The sequence below is a fragment of the Schistocerca gregaria genome, chromosome 1, assembly GCF_023897955.1.
Source record: "Schistocerca gregaria isolate iqSchGreg1 chromosome 1, iqSchGreg1.2, whole genome shotgun sequence".
Taxonomy (NCBI): domain Eukaryota; kingdom Metazoa; phylum Arthropoda; class Insecta; order Orthoptera; family Acrididae; genus Schistocerca; species Schistocerca gregaria.
The window spans coordinates 1020075963-1020093864 of record NC_064920.1 but is presented as its reverse complement, the minus strand read 5'-3'; positions in this window follow the sequence as shown (position 1 = coordinate 1020093864).

The following is a 17902-nucleotide window of genomic DNA, read 5'->3' as shown; positions in this document are numbered from 1 at the left end:
CATGTGTTGTCCCAAACAAGCCTGGAAAGCAGTGACTTGAATGCGTGGATATACAAACATTAAAGACGATTAACATCAGTCCTAAATTATCCAGCCCTGAACTTAAACACGGATTTCCCGCTATCAAGAACGCTCGCCTCAATAGCTTCGTCTATCCGTGCAAGCCATCTTTGACCGACCCAAACTTCCATATGTCACACTGTGTACATACCAAGACTGAAGAGCTTAGATCACAAACACTACATCTCTTTTTGCACCTGCAGAGTGCAGTTTACTGCATATCTACACAATAGTTCGTATTTTTTATCGGGAACAAAGTTAATTTAAAAATATCTTGTTCTTCCAAAAGTTATCATTATATCAGTACCCTGTAAAATAAGTGAGCTAATAAACAACAACAATTATAATAAAAATGTAGAATATGATTACAGTGTTTACGAAACTTTACACACTTATGTAAGGCAGTAGTAGTTATTTGTTTTGTTTTCTTATTTTAGTGTTTTGACTGGTTTGTCACGGCCCGCCATAAATTCATCTCTTGCGCCAAACTCTGAGTAGCACTTGAGCGTCACGTCCTCAATTATTTGTAGATTTGTTACAATGTATGTCTTTCTCCACAGCTTTACCCTCAACAGCTACCTCGCGTAGCATGAAATTTAGTCCCTGGTGCTTTAACACATGTCCTATTTCCCTGTCCCTTCTTCTAGTCTCCGAGTAACGACTGCAGCCTACATTCTTCTAAATCTTCTTACTGTATTCATCTCTTGGTCTCCCTCTACGATTTTGAACCCCTTGATTCCCTCCAGTACTAAACTGGTGATCCCTAGATGTCTCCGAATACGTGCTACCATCTGACTCCTTCTTGTAGTCAGGTTTTTCCTCAAGAATTTGGGAGAAAAGACATTTGAGGCATAACCTGTGTCTCCTCATTAGTTATGTGATCTAACCATTTAATCTTCAGCTGTCTTCTAACATTACATTTCAAAAGCTTCTATTCTGTTTCTCTTTAAATTGTTTATCATGTATATTTTGTTTCCATACATGACTACACCCCATACAGATACTTCACACAAACGATTTCCTGACCCTTAAGTCAGTATTCAACGTATAAAATTTTTCTTCTTTAGAAAAGCTTTTTTCAATTGCCAGTCTACATTTTATATCCTCTCCACTCGCCCATCATCATTTGTTTTGCTTCCCAAATAACTAAACTCATTTACTACTTTAAGTCTCTCATTTCCTAATGTCGTTCGCTCAGCATTACATAACTTAATTCGACTACATTCCATTATCCTCGTTTCATTTTTGTTGCTATTCATCTTACATCCTCCTTTCAAGACAGGGTTCATAGCATTCAACTCCTCTTACAAGACTTTGCTGTCTCTCACAGAATTACAATGTCATTGGCAAACCTCAAAGTTTTTATTTCATCTCTTGGACTTCAGTTCCTACTCCCGGTTTTTCTTTTGTTTCCTTTACTGCTTGCAAAATCTACATATTGGGTAATTCAGGGATGGGCTACAAAGCTGTCTGTATTTGATGTTGTCATATCTTTACGGTCTTGCCTCATTGACTGGTCTCGGACTAAACGCTGAAAGGCATAATCAGTCATAAATGATGATGATGTGGTTGCAAACACTCAGTCAGTATTCTTAGTTACAGCTTTACGTCTGTGGCTAATAAAAGCAGAGAAACAGTCCGGGTTGAGATAGCAATCTTCGCCGAGTCGTGCAGAACTAGCGGTCCTCGCGCAACGGCCAACTAACGCCATTCAGGCGCTACCCAGTCCAGAAGGGCAGCAAGCTTCCACGTGAGACACTCATCCGCTACCATCTCGGTATGCCCTTTGCCTGCCACAAACCCGTTCGCTGCCCACCAGCAAAGCCTTGCCACTCACTGGTTCCCTCGCCGATTTCAAAACCGAGACCAGCCAACGACGCAAGACCATGAAGATACGACAACATCAGATACAAGGACCTGCCAGCATGGGACAACGAATAGCCCAACTAGAACCATCACACAAACATCATGCGAGAACAGTCACAAACCAAATTACGGTTGAATACTTTAACATATACACACAGACGACTATAAGGATGGTTCACCACGCACGTGAATGCATAGCCAAGTGACATACCATAACCTGCATATCCATAAATGATAGACTACAAGAATTTACTAGCAAAAAGCAGTCTGCAAATATGTACTATGCATATGTATGGATCTCCTCAAATAAATATAAAACTATTTTGATCTTCTATTCTTATAAATAAAAGATAACTTCCGTAGAATTAGTTTAGAACTATTAGTGAGAATAAAACTAAATATGCAGTAGCAGCTTTAGACAGTAGAGACAACTTAAAGCATATGAGGGAAAAAAACTGTGCGGCTCTGTGATTAAAACAAATTTCTGATCACAGCTCAACTAAAAGTGTTGTGCACATAGTTCTGCGTACTCAGCGCGTACACAACTTTCCCACTAGAGTGCGCCCCGCTAAGCACATCATCGCAAGCGCAGGGATCGTCCATCTCCGCACTACGAGATGGCGCTCTCATAGAGACGGACCAAAGTCTGCTTCTGCCGATCCGCGTATTAATATGTAACGCAGACAATGAGATTGCTGCTAACGTAGACCCTTTTCTCCTCGCGGATCACACTCGCGCAGTGATACATGAACGCGCAAGGTATTATAACGAGTGTACAGACCTCCGATTAATCAGTCTGCATTTGTCTGCCCCAGTCTGTACCAGTCTATAGTCAGGTTTCAGTCTGCGCCTAATAAGATTACCATATTCCTGTACATAGCCATGAAGATAAATGTATAGACACTTTTGTCAAGTATCAGAGATATATGTGAGAATAAGATTAACGTACCTTTACCAAAGAACTTCAGATTGTCAACTTTAAATAGCATCCAGAACCAAGTTAAGTAATTTTTATTCTTGTTATTATTTTAATAAATGTATGTGAAAATTAATCATTTTCTGTTTAATGTTGGTCACTGTCAATCTGCTACTCTAAGCGTGCAAGTGGCATTTCCATCGTCTGACCTAACGGCAGAAGATAAACACGCCACGATAAGACCACGGGACATATTGCTGACACTCGCCTGCTTCGTTAGGACGACAAGTCAAATAATATGATGGTGTGTGTACTGAAGGTCTTACAGTACGCTGGCACAAAAACTAAGATAGCCTACAATATAAAAAATTCCATATTAACAGAATCTGTAGTTAAAAACATAACCTTGATTTCAGATTCGTAATTCATTCTATAAGCAGTTAATATGTTTGGAAGGACATAAATTTTGTGTAAAACTATAATTCAGTGTAGTGTGCGTAATGACTTGGTTATTACGCAGGAAGGAATAGCACTAAAAATGATTTTTTTTATCAACGTAATAATGTTGAAAATATTCCTGTTCCACAAAATACTGTTATAATACTAAATAACAAAAATTTTCCTGATGTTCCACAATATATTATTTGATCATGTACTGGATTTGACTTCTTAGGCATTTGTTCACAGACAAGGTAAATTGAAAACTCCAGGTAAACTGACGTGCGACGTTCACAGGTTTACCGATACGAGATATACATAAAAAGGCAAATAATGTTTTAAGTGGAAATCGTTTGCATTTAACAAAAGATCAAAAATAAAATCGAAATTATCTTTGGATCCTATTGCACTACTGAGTCTTTTAAAATTAAGCTAGCAACGTATGTCATTTATTTATTTACTTACAGCATTTCCAATAGTGTCTTCTTCCTGATTTATTAATGGACTGAGATCCGCCTCGACTGCGCAAAAACACCTAGTGTTTTTTCGCAGTCGAGGCGGATCTCAGTCCATTAATATATTAACAAACGATTGCTGACGCGCTGCAATGTTGAAGGTTCTTTCTTCCTGATTTTCTTAACAGTAGGTAACATGTAACATTATAGCACTATGTAACTGATAAGAACTCCGACATTTCAAACAGTTTAAACTTTTCTTTTTTTAAAAAAAAGCGTTTCTTAGCAAAGTTGAGAAATTCCTGGACTTCTGAATTTTAACATCTACAAAAATCTCCGATTACAGGTTCCAGTTGTCAAGCTTGCATTTCTACGAGATATGTAAAGGTGTGGCACCTGAAACCACTAATCATATGTTTTTATATGCATTTTATGGATCCTAGATTATATCTTTACCATACATTAGATACAGAAAGCACTATAATATGCCCATTCGTGACATAATTCGCTGCTTCTTTTTAGTTATTAGAGAGTGAACTTGACTACCTCATCAAAAATAAAATGTGAAACTAAATTTGTTGGAAGAAATTCCGTGGTACTTGTTGAGGAAAGTAAATTTATACAGGTACCACCCAGTTAGAAATGAAATCGTTTGACTTCACTAGCTTCTTTGTAAATATTTCCACATTTGGCTAGTAAACAAATTATAAGATCTTTTGCAATAAGCCATGTAAGTCGTTTAGAATACATCAAATAATATTTTCCAGTCAATCGTGTGTAAAACAGAAATAATTTCAAATGGGGAACACTTTTTGCACAGCATGGTGACCTTTTCATTACCCCCTTTATCCTACACAGTCTGAAGATTCGATGTGATATTTCGAGTAAGATTTTTTAGTGAAAGGCGCACAGAGCTACAAGAGTTAAAACTGGATCATTTACATGGTTGAAGTACTGTGGACTGCTAGCACTACAAAGTTCGATATACTCCTACTATTGAACTCACAGAATCGTAAAATGCCGTTAATATTGTACCTGGAAGGCTTTGCCATATATTCCTTAGGCCTTAGAGACATTAGCATTTCCAGGAAAACAACAGCTACTAACTTCATAATGCCTGAACGCTGCAGCATCCTAAAAACATAAGCAGCCACCTTTTCATTCAAGGGTGCATCGAACCATATTAGGTTAAAAACGTAATACAGAGTATCAAACTTTTTGCCTCCAGTATAAAATTACACCATTTCTGTAGATGGGTGACAGAAATCAGTCTGTAGCGGTATAATTTTCCACTTGTTAACAGATAGTTTGCAAATAGTCTCGCAACTGCAGACCTGTGTGTGACAGTCAAATTATTATTCTGGAAGACGAAATGAAATTCTTGACAACGACTGGCGTGTATAAAACCACTCACAAGTGGTGTGGAAAAGTATATTTTGGCCAGACAGGAGCCGCTGTGTCAATTAAGTTACGGGAACATGAGAGAAACTGGATATTAGGAAAGACAGATTCAGCCTTTAAGAAAATGTTTTAATAGGAAACCTCCCATAAGATAAGGCTGTGAAAATTTTTATACTGTTAAGGAAAACATAAAAACAATACCGGAAAGACTTAAAATAACTCAAAATATGACAGAAAATGGCAGTTTAGTTTTAAATGAACAAACACCACTTTTCCGCCCTTGTTACATTAAATTTTAATTGTGATGTTACCATAGAACAATTAATTTTCAGTAGTAAATTCAATATAATTTTTCCCTCCTTGTTGAATGTACCGTTTTACGCTAGTTGTTTGTTACCTTGCTCTCGAATACAAACGATAACCGTGTTCGCAAATACAATGTTCTTTCGTGTAGTCTTTGATGGAATCTGAATTGGTATTTTTACTACAGTGGCTCAACAGTCCTTAAAGCAGTAGTGGACATTGACATTAATCAGTCTGGGAGAAGCTTCCAAAACATTTCCAAGGCCGAAGACGGAAATAACTGACAACGAAATAGGATGGCTTAGGAAGGAATTGCAAGTGAAACTTGCAGATGATCCCTTCCAGGATAATATCGATTAACAGACACTGAGCAACTGGTTGAGGAATGCGGGTTTGCGTGAAAAAAGTGAGTAATTTTGGACTGCGATACAAGATCATGCCATTCCAAAGAAGTAGTACATTCTGAAAGAGCGAAGAGTAGAACATAGCTGCAGAAAGTGTGGAGATGTAATCGAGATTACCTCACACATTATGTATGGATGTAACAGTTGTCATAGACGGAATATTTGAAAAGGTATGAAGAGCGCCTAATAGTCCCCTTCAGGCTGATCCAGTAGTAGCAGACCTGATACATGAGCGATTAATAAATAACCGAGCAAACAACCTTCCTGAGGGACATCACTGTACGCAACGCCTGAAGCTGCAAACCAAACAGTGCGTGAAGATCGCATTGGCAGTAAACACTATGTGGAAACAGAAATCAGTACATATCGTCCTTGTGGTAATGTCGGAGACATGTGTTGTCCCAAACAAGCCTGGAAAGCAGTGACTTGAATGCGTGGATATACAAACATTAAAGACGATTAACATCAGTCCTAAATTATCCAGCCCTGAACTTAAACACGGATTTCCCGCTATCAAGAACGCTCGCCTCAATAGCTTCGTCTATCCGTGCAAGCCATCTTTGACCGACCCAAACTTCCATATGTCACACTGTGTACATACCAAGACTGAAGAGCTTAGATCACAAACACTACATCTCTTTTTGCACCTGCAGAGTGCAGTTTACTGCATATCTACACAATAGTTCGTATTTTTTATCGGGAACAAAGTTAATTTAAAAATATCTTGTTCTTCCAAAAGTTATCATTATATCAGTACCCTGTAAAATAAGTGAGCTAATAAACAACAACAATTATAATAAAAATGTAGAATATGATTACAGTGTTTACGAAACTTTACACACTTATGTAAGGCAGTAGTAGTTATTTGTTTTGTTTTCTTATTTTAGTGTTTTGACTGGTTTGTCACGGCCCGCCATAAATTCATCTCTTGCGCCAAACTCTGAGTAGCACTTGAGCGTCACGTCCTCAATTATTTGTAGATTTGTTACAATGTATGTCTTTCTCCACAGCTTTACCCTCAACAGCTACCTCGCGTAGCATGAAATTTAGTCCCTGGTGCTTTAACACATGTCCTATTTCCCTGTCCCTTCTTCTAGTCTCCGAGTAACGACTGCAGCCTACATTCTTCTAAATCTTCTTACTGTATTCATCTCTTGGTCTCCCTCTACGATTTTGAACCCCTTGATTCCCTCCAGTACTAAACTGGTGATCCCTAGATGTCTCCGAATACGTGCTACCATCTGACTCCTTCTTGTAGTCAGGTTTTTCCTCAAGAATTTGGGAGAAAAGACATTTGAGGCATAACCTGTGTCTCCTCATTAGTTATGTGATCTAACCATTTAATCTTCAGCTGTCTTCTAACATTACATTTCAAAAGCTTCTATTCTGTTTCTCTTTAAATTGTTTATCATGTATATTTTGTTTCCATACATGACTACACCCCATACAGATACTTCACACAAACGATTTCCTGACCCTTAAGTCAGTATTCAACGTATAAAATTTTTCTTCTTTAGAAAAGCTTTTTTCAATTGCCAGTCTACATTTTATATCCTCTCCACTCGCCCATCATCATTTGTTTTGCTTCCCAAATAACTAAACTCATTTACTACTTTAAGTCTCTCATTTCCTAATGTCGTTCGCTCAGCATTACATAACTTAATTCGACTACATTCCATTATCCTCGTTTCATTTTTGTTGCTATTCATCTTACATCCTCCTTTCAAGACAGGGTTCATAGCATTCAACTCCTCTTACAAGACTTTGCTGTCTCTCACAGAATTACAATGTCATTGGCAAACCTCAAAGTTTTTATTTCATCTCTTGGACTTCAGTTCCTACTCCCGGTTTTTCTTTTGTTTCCTTTACTGCTTGCAAAATCTACATATTGGGTAATTCAGGGATGGGCTACAAAGCTGTCTGTATTTGATGTTGTCATATCTTTACGGTCTTGCCTCATTGACTGGTCTCGGACTAAACGCTGAAAGGCATAATCAGTCATAAATGATGATGATGTGGTTGCAAACACTCAGTCAGTATTCTTAGTTACAGCTTTACGTCTGTGGCTAATAAAAGCAGAGAAACAGTCCGGGTTGAGATAGCAATATTCGCCGAGTCGTGCAGAACTAGCGGTCCTCGCGCAACGGCCAACTAACGCCATTCAGGCGCTACCCAGTCCAGAATGGCAGCAAGCTTCCACGTGAGACACTCATCCGCTACCATCTCGGTATGCCCTTTGCCTGCCACAAACCCGTTCGCTGCCCACCAGCAAAGCCTTGCCACTCACTGGTTCCCTCGCCGATTTCAAAACCGAGACCAGCCAACGACGCAAGACCATGAAGATACGACAACATCAGATACAAGGACCTGCCAGCATGGGACAACGAATAGCCCAACTAGAACCATCACACAAACATCATGCGAGAACAGTCACAAACCAAATTACGGTTGAATACTTTAACATATACACACAGACGACTATAAGGATGGTTCACCACGCACGTGAATGCATAGCCAAGTGACATACCATAACCTGCATATCCATAAATGATAGACTACAAGAATTTACTAGCAAAAAGCAGTCTGCAAATATGTACTATGCATATGTATGGATCTCCTCAAATAAATATAAAACTATTTTGATCTTCTATTCTTATAAATAAAAGATAACTTCCGTAGAATTAGTTTAGAACTATTAGTGAGAATAAAACTAAATATGCAGTAGCAGCTTTAGACAGTAGAGACAACTTAAAGCATATGAGGGAAAAAAACTGTGCGGCTCTGTGATTAAAACAAATTTCTGATCACAGCTCAACTAAAAGTGTTGTGCACATAGTTCTGCGTACTCAGCGCGTACACAACTTTCCCACTAGAGTGCGCCCCGCTAAGCACATCATCGCAAGCGCAGGGATCGTCCATCTCCGCACTACGAGATGGCGCTCTCATAGAGACGGACCAAAGTCTGCTTCTGCCGATCCGCGTATTAATATGTAACGCAGACAATGAGATTGCTGCTAACGTAGACCCTTTTCTCCTCGCGGATCACACTCGCGCAGTGATACATGAACGCGCAAGGTATTATAACGAGTGTACAGACCTCCGATTAATCAGTCTGCATTTGTCTGCCCCAGTCTGTACCAGTCTATAGTCAGGTTTCAGTCTGCGCCTAATAAGATTACCATATTCCTGTACATAGCCATGAAGATAAATGTATAGACACTTTTGTCAAGTATCAGAGATATATGTGAGAATAAGATTAACGTACCATTACCAAAGAACTTCAGATTGTCAACTTTAAATAGCATCCAGAACCAAGTTAAGTAATTTTTATTCTTGTTATTATTTTAATAAAAGTATGTGAAAATTAATCAATTTCTGTTTAATGTTGGTCACTGTCAATCTGCTACTCTAAGCGTGCAAGTGGCATTTCCATCGTCTGACCTAACGGCAGAAGATAAACACGCCACGATAAGACCACGGGACATATTGCTGACACTCGCCTGCTTCGTTAGGGCGACAAGTCAAATAATATGATGGTGTGTGTACTGAAGGTCTTACAGTACGCTGGCACAAAAACTAAGATAGCCTACAATATAAAAAATTCCATATTAACAGAATCTTCCGTCGGTTCTTGGTAGAATAACATTATAATAGTAAATGAATAGCACCAGTTTGCTTTTGTTCTACAAAACTGGTGCTTTTCATTTATTATTGTAAAATATTCCCTTAAACAAGACAGGATACATACAACGGTTTGATAACCGATAACAACTTGAAACTCAAACTTTACAAAAGTGAGTTAGTATTAGTTTTGAGCTAGTATCGGATCACTAAAGTGACAAGCCTGTAGCAAAACAGATAACAAGCGGGGTTAATTGCTAATTGATTTGAAACAGTCAGAACTGCCAAAGAGGGCCGCGGACAGCAGTACAAACCAGCGAGGTGTCGTGCCTGGAAACAGTCAATATCCCGAGATACAGCTGTGGCTTATAACCGCAGAAGAGCACTTCCAGTTGAGTTAGTAATCCCTGCCGAGTTGTACAGAACTATCCGTCATGGAGCATAAGGCGGCCAACTAAAGCCACACAGGCGCGACTCGTTCCGGAAGGCCAGCAAGCTTCTATGTGCGGCACTCAATGACTACGATCTCTGTACAGTCTGTAAATGCTCGCTGCCACAAACCCACTAACGGCCGGTGTCCTAACACTCGCTCAACACACGATCCCTCGCCGATTTCGAAACCAAAATTGGCTAAGGAGGCAAGATAGGACAACACCGAAGATATCAAAATAAGAATTGACCGCAACATGTGAACCGCATGGCTCACCTACATTTCCTAGAATCCAAACTGATCTTCCCCGAGGCTGGCTTCTACCAGTTTTTCTATTCTTCTGCAAAGAATTCGTGTGACTTATTACACTGATTGTAATGTAATTTTCACTCATGTCTGCATTTGCTTTCTCTGGCACTGGAATTACTATATTCTTCTTGAAGTCTGCTGATATTTTTTCTTCTCTCATACTTTTTGTTTCACCTAAAGTTTTTCGATTTTCCGTCAAATTCTCCACTCAGTATCTTATCTCCTATCTCATCTTCATCTACGTCTCTTTAAATTTCTATAATGTTGCCCTCCCTCGTAAAGATCCTCAACTTAATCTTTGCACCTTTCAGCTTTCCCTTCTACACTTAGGACTGGTTTTTCATCGGAGCTCTTCATACTCATACAGGTAGTTCTTCTTTTTCCAAGGGTCTCTTTAATTTTTCTGTAGGTGGTATCTATCTTTCCCCTATTGATTTATGACTCTAAATTCTTACATTTATGCTCTAGGTATCCCTGCTTATCCATTTTGCACTTCCAGTCAATCTCTTTTTTTCAACGTCTGTATTCCCTTTCGCTTGCTTCATTTACTGCACTTTCATATACCCTCCCTTCACCAACTAAATTCAATGTCTTTTTCGTTACCCACGGCTATCTACCAGCCCTCGTCTCTTTCCCTACTAGATCCTCTGCTGCCAACACTATTTCCTCTTCTTCTTTTATTGTATTACTTTACCTGTTCTTGTCAATCATTCCCCGAGGGTCCCTATGAAACTCTCAATAATTTCTATTTCTTTCAGTTTATCAATGTCCCCTCTCCTTAAATTCCTGCCGTTTTGCAGTTTCTTCAGTTTTAATCTACAGTTCAGAACCAATGAACTGAGTTCAGATCCCACAGCTACCCCTGGAAATATCTTGCAACTTAGAACCTGATTAGGAAATCACTGTATGACAGTTATATAATCAATTTGAGACCATCCAGCGTCTGCAGTTCTCTTCCAAGTATACAACCTTCTCTCATGACCATGAAACCAACTGTTGCGACGATTAAATTATGCTGAGTGCAAAAGTCTACCAGGCCAATTCCTCTTTCATTCCCTTACCCAGTTCCAAATTCATGTATTATTTTTCCTTCTCTCCCTTTTCTTACTGCCGGTTTCCAGTCGCCCGCGACTGTTAAATTTTCGTCTGCCTCAACTATCTGAGGAATTTCTTTCATATTATCATTATCATACGTTTCTGCAGTCTCTTCATGTGCGGAGCTAGTTGGCATAAAAACTGGTGTTTCTGCAAGGTTCTACAAGTTCCTCAGGAGAGTTTCTGTAAAATTTGGAAGGTAGGAGACGGACGAGGTACTGGCAGAAGTAAAACTGTGAGGACGGGCTGTGAGTCGTGCTTGGGTAGCTCAGCTGGTAGAGCAGTTGCCCGCGAAAGGCAAAGGTCCCGAGTTCGAGTCTCGATCCGGAACACAGTTTTAATCTGCCAGGAAGTTACAGAAATGAGGCTATTCATATAAAAAAATTGCTTAAAGTAGCTCTACTACATATAGGTGAGCTGCTGGAACGAACGAAACGCAATTGTTCTTTTATTTCTGTCATCACGTCGCCAGAACTTCTATGAGCCACAAATTTTTTCACCGTATTCCGGGTTCAAACCTCATGCCACAGGCCAGAGTAGAACAGTTGCGCTTATCCTAGTCTCTGGAGTCGCATGGTAAAAAATAATGGAGAATCAAACACACAAATTTTTTAGGTCTTGACAACTCTTCTTATTTTAGTACCTGTCATCATTGAATCTATAATAAGACAAAAAATTTTTTCTTTGCATATTCAACTATCTGCACCCATTGCAAAAGCAAAAAAAAAAAGTCATTGACTGTATATTACTGTATTTAGCCTCTGTACTATCTAGTTTCGGCCTTTCTTATGTCATTGTCGAGTACAATGCTATAAGTTCTTAGACCATTAACGTATCTAGTCAAAGCAGGTTTATGAATCAGAAAGTGGGTGGAGTCGAGAGAAGTCGAGCCTTGACGTGGGTAGGGGAGGGTAGGAGGAGGAATCAGTGGCAAGTTTATTAGGTTTGAGGAAGAGGTTCCGAAAGGTTTCTTGCGGCTCAGGACAGAAACCCTTGTGCACTGTTATACTACGTGGGTAAGTCAATTATTATCCGCAGTTTAGTTCTTTTGTTTGTTTATTTCGGTAGTACTGTCGTTTTACGTTGATGGCGCATGCTTTGTTTATTTGTTTTTATATCTTTGCAATTATCAAGCTGCTAGGTTACTTTCGTTATCGCTGCCGTGCTGTTAGTCATGACTGCTCCGCTATCTATTTCCACGAAACAAAAGCAACGTTCAGTGATCCGTTTTCTGTGCTGGGAAGGCGTATCAGTGGCCAAAATTCATCGAAGACTTTCGGTACAGAACGGGAACAGCGTTTTGCCACAACGGAGTGTCTGTGAATAGATTGAAAAATTCCGAAATGGTCGCACAAGTTTTACGCACGATGAAGGAGCCGGACGACCGTTTACCGCCACAAATGAAGAAACCATTGAGCGCTCACGTAAAATGATTCTCTGAGACAGACGATTAACTTCCGACGAAGTGGCACATCGTCTGCAAATTAGTCACGGTTCTGCCTACGAAATCATCCATGACAGACCTGCGTTTCTTAAAGTTTGTATAAGATGGGTCTCAAAATAACTCACACAGTCGCATAAGCAAACGCACTTGGACATCTGCAAAAACATTTGGATCGCTTTTGTAACGCAGGGGTCAACTTCTTAGACAGGCCCATTACTGATGAGGAAACATGAATCCATCTTTACGAGCTGGAGAGTAAACAGCAGACTATGGAATGGAACATCCAAACTCGCCATGCAAGAAAAAGTTCAAGACCCAACCGTCCGCAGGATAACTGATGCTTACGGTTTTTTGGGACGCACAAGCTCCAATACTGGAACATATTGGGGAAAGGGGCACAACAATGTACGTTACAGTGAGATGCTTTCTGCACAGGCTAAAGTCTGCAATTCTAAGCACACACTGAGGATTGCTGTCAAAAGGTGTTGTGTTGTTGCACGACAACGCCCATCTGCATAATGCTGCCCACACAGCTGAAACGTTCCAGAGACTCAAATGTTAAGTACTGGATCATCCTATATATAGTCCCTATCTTGCCCTTTCTATCACTTGTTTGGTTCACTCAAACAGGCATTAAGGGGCCTTCGATTTGCCTCGGACGAAGCAGTGAAACAGGAAGTTCATTCCTGGCTCGCAGCTCAACCGAGAACCTTCTTTTATGAGGGCATCAGGAAGCTTGTACAACTGCGTTGAAACGAAAGGAGACTATGTCGAAAAGGGATGTCCTTGGAAGTTTCCTATTTGATTACAATAAAATTTTATAACAACTTTGCGGGTAATAATTGACTTACCCTCGTACAAAGGATGGTTAAGGTTTATAGGAAACAGAGGAAGTATTCTTTCAGGTGTCTGTACGTTATGCAATCGTGACCGGGAAAAGAGTTGTGTTAGCTATGGACTATTTGTTGAATGTCTTGTGATATTACTGGAGTATTGAGTTCTGTTTGTGAGACGCTGTCGAGGTAGTGGAAGGTAGGAGCGAGGGATGTGAATGAAGTATTGATTGTCTCATGGACTGTCTGGAATAAGAATTAATCGAAGTTGGGGTCGTCGGAATGTTCAAGTTGTCTGAGAGGTAGAATTCAAAGTGCTTTGGTTAGGTTGTCGGCAGGAGGCGGTAGGAGGGAGCAAGACTGTTGCCAGTGAGGTGGTGAAATCCCTTCTAGGGCCTGGAAGAATTTACGGGCAGTGTAACGTTGAACCTGCAAGTTTGGCCCCAAGTTCGGCATTTCTTTGCTTTCAGCACCTCTAAAACAGCATTCTACTTGAAACTTCTTGGAAGATTAAATCTGTGTGCCAGACCGTGACTCGAACTCGAGACCTTTTGCCTTTCGCGGGCAAGTGCTCTACCATCCAAGATACCCAAGCAAGACTCACGACCCGTCCTCACAACTTCACATCTCCCAGTACCTCGTCTCCTACCTTCCAAACATCACAGAAGCTCTCCTGCGAACCTTGCAGAAATATCACTCCCGGCAGAAAGAATATTGCGGAGACATGGCTCTGCCACAGCCTGGCAGAAGTGAAGCTGCGAGGACTGGTTGTGAGTCGTGCTTTGGTATCTTGGATGGTAGAGCACTTCCCCGCGAAAGGCAAAGGTCCCGAGTTCGAGTTTCAGTCCGGCACACAGTTTTAATCTGTCAGGAAGTTTCATCTCAGCGCACACTCCGCTGCAGGGTGAAAATCTCGTTATGGAAACAATCTGTCGGGAGCTTCTAAATTTGTCTCGGTCACGGGTCTGTAGGAAGGAGCGGTATAGGCGACAGGATACGTAGAGGAATAGGATAGCACTAAGAGGAAGTGCCGGACAGTGTGGATAGATGGGCTACTCGGCATGTGGTGAGTTCCGGCGTTGAAAGTCTACGGATGGCTTCCTTGTTAGGTAGCAATGGATACCCGGCAGGCATCGCAGTTGGTACATGAACTGTCCTGGATGTGTTTGGGGAAAATTGGAGGAATAGGTGTGCGGTTAGTGTGTGTGGTCTAGAGGAAGGTGAGCCGGACAGTGAGATGGTCCATGCCAACTGGGTCAATGGTGGATATGCATAAATCAATACCGAATTGTTATTTTTATGTTTACTTCGCGCATTAACAAAAATTAAAACTACACTTGTAATGGAATTCGCATTTCGTTCATGTTTGTACTTGTATGTGATATTTCATACAGAGTCCGTGTTATGGTGTTCTGAGCGTAACCAGATGGTGGCTGACTAATTTCCCTTCTAGCCGGTGGCTGTGTCACCGCCAGCTACCTTTTCTTTTACGAAAAATATTTTTTGTAATAGGTGTAAACAGTTATATGTCTCGTGATAACACTTCATGCCTTATGACAGATCCGGTGATGGCAACCGGCCCGAAACGCTTCATCAAAATAAAAACTTATGAAGTGTGGCACAGACTGGAAATTTTCTGTGTTTGTGCGCAGTAGTGTCCATTGACTTATATAAAGATGTCCCGTCTGTTACTTTTATTGAGAATAACTTGTCAGCGACAGCTTATTTAATCAAAACATCCTTCAAGCATTGTTTGAATAAACTTTGCTCACAAAAATCGTCCACTTTTAGTTTGAACCAACATGTGTCGAACAAGATGAAACTGCGGGCGAAGACGCTACAGATATGAGATACATGTGTTAAATATTTTAAGTGAATATGAAATGTGTGTGTGTGTGTGTGTGTGTTTGGGAGAGATAGATAGACAGATAGATAGAGAGAGAGAGAGAGAGAGAGAGAAAGAGAGAGAGAGAGAGAGAGAGAGAGAGAGAGAGAGAAGAGAGACGGAGAGACAGGGCGAAAGAGAGGAAATATAAATGTATGTGACACGTGTATACATGAGAAGGCGTCAGAATATGTAACTAGAGACGGATCGTAAATTGCTGTGTAGGTCACACATACGAGTACTGGGCTTTCATATATCGTAGGCTACGGACCGTATTATTAATGCTAAAGGACGTATCATTAATGTGACGGACCTCTAGAGAGGTTTATATATCATGAGGGTAATACACATCACGTCAGCCATACGGACCCTTATCGGACACTGTCGGCCATTTATGAAGACAGTGAGAACAATATACGGGCGAGCAACCTCCGAGAGTGGTTAACAAGCCAGCCCGACCAGCGTACAACGGTCACAGCGATGGCCCTCACAGTCGACTGGCTGGCACGTTTCCACAGGGTAGGCCTCATAAAAATTCGCCTGCACGTGCCACAGGGAGGTGTGTGAATTGTGGCAGTAACAGGTTATTTCAGAAATAGAGTAAAAATAACACATTATTATATATTCAGAACTACATTAACGATTTCTTAGACTGCTCCACTGTACATAAATAGCAACAATCGACGCCAACGTGCTCCTCAACAACCAGAAGCTGTCTGTAAATAAAAAATGGAAACATGAACTCCAATATTCTACCTTCCTTTCTCTCACGAAAACTAAATGTAGTCTGATGATATACACCTGAACCTAAATCTCATTCAAAAATAAAATACTGCCGAGCAGTTTCTGTTTTCTTCGATAACTTTTATTGTACCTTGCAGTAACAGAAGAATTTACGAAGATAGTGGGAATTAGGCCAAGATATAATTTTCAGAATCAATAGATGGCAACACGAGAGCAGAAATGACTAGATCGTGGATGAAAATTACTAGATTGAGGGGAAAAAATTAAATTGCAAACCTATCCGAATTATTGTATCGGGCAGTGGCTGATTTCAAACAACGTCAGCTGGATAGTGGAATTAGCCTCGGAAGAGCGACTGCCCATGATCGCCAAGTTTTGCTACCCTCATGCAGCATTCGCATTTATTCACACTTAATTTTGTCAGTGTCGCGGATAAATTGAGTCGATGTTTATAGACTTTTGGAAATATTTTTGTTCAGTACTAAGTCGACTCCTAACCAATGTATATTCGCATGTGATATCTGAATATATTTGTGAGCGAAGGGAAAACTTTCTGACTACCATGCCCCTGAGAATTATTCTAAATGGAGAGTACTCATGTCTTTGCTACGTGTAATAATTCCCTCAGTATTTACGTTTTACGTTAATGAATTATCTGTATATTGAGCAAGCAGTAAAGGAAACAAAAGAAAAATTCGGAGTAGGTATTAAAATCCATGGAGAAGAAATGAAACTTTGAGGTTCGCCGATGACATTGTAATTCTGTCAGAGACAGCAAAGGACTTGGAAGAGCAGTTGAATGGAATGGACAGTGTCTTGAGAGGAGTATATAAGATGAACATCAACAAAAGCAAAACGAGGATAATGGAATGTAGTCGAATTAAGTCGGGTGATGCTGAGGGAATTAGATTAGGAAATGAGACACTTAAAGTAGTAAAGGAGATTTCCTTTTTGGGGAGCAAAATAACTGATGATGGTGGAAGTAGAGATGATATAAAATGTAGACTGGCAATGGCAAGGAAGGCGTTTCTGAAGAAGAGAAATTTGTTAACATCGTATACATTTAAGTGTCAGGAAGTCTTTTCTGAAAGTATTTGTGTGGTGTGTAGCCATGTATGGAAGTGAAACAAGGACGATAAATACTTAGGACAAGAAGAGAATAGAAGCTTTCGAAATGTGGTGCTACAGAAGAATGCCGAAGATAAGCTGGGTAGATCGCATAACTAATGAGGAAGTATTGAATAGGATTGGGGAGAAGAGACGTTTGTGGCACAACTTGACAAGAAGAAGGGATCGGTTGGTAGGACATGTTCTGAGGCATCAAGGGATCACCAATTTAGTACTGGAGGGCAGCGTGGAGGGTAAAAATCGTAGAGGGAGACCAAGAGATGAATACACCAAGCAGATTCAGAAGGATGTAGGTTGCAGTAGATACTGGGAGATGAAGAAGCTTGCACAGGATAGAGTAGTATGGAGAGCTGCATCAAACCAGTCTCAGGACTGAAGACCACAACAACAACAACATTAATGAATTAGCGCATATTATTAGATGCAGCAGATGGCAGATTTCGGTTCATTGATAGGACACTGAAATACTGCATTTTTTCACAAAAGGCGCTGCCTACGTAACAGTTGCACATCTATTTGTGGTATGCAAGTAAGGACCCACAAACGGTCAGGTGTCATTAACTTGTGATG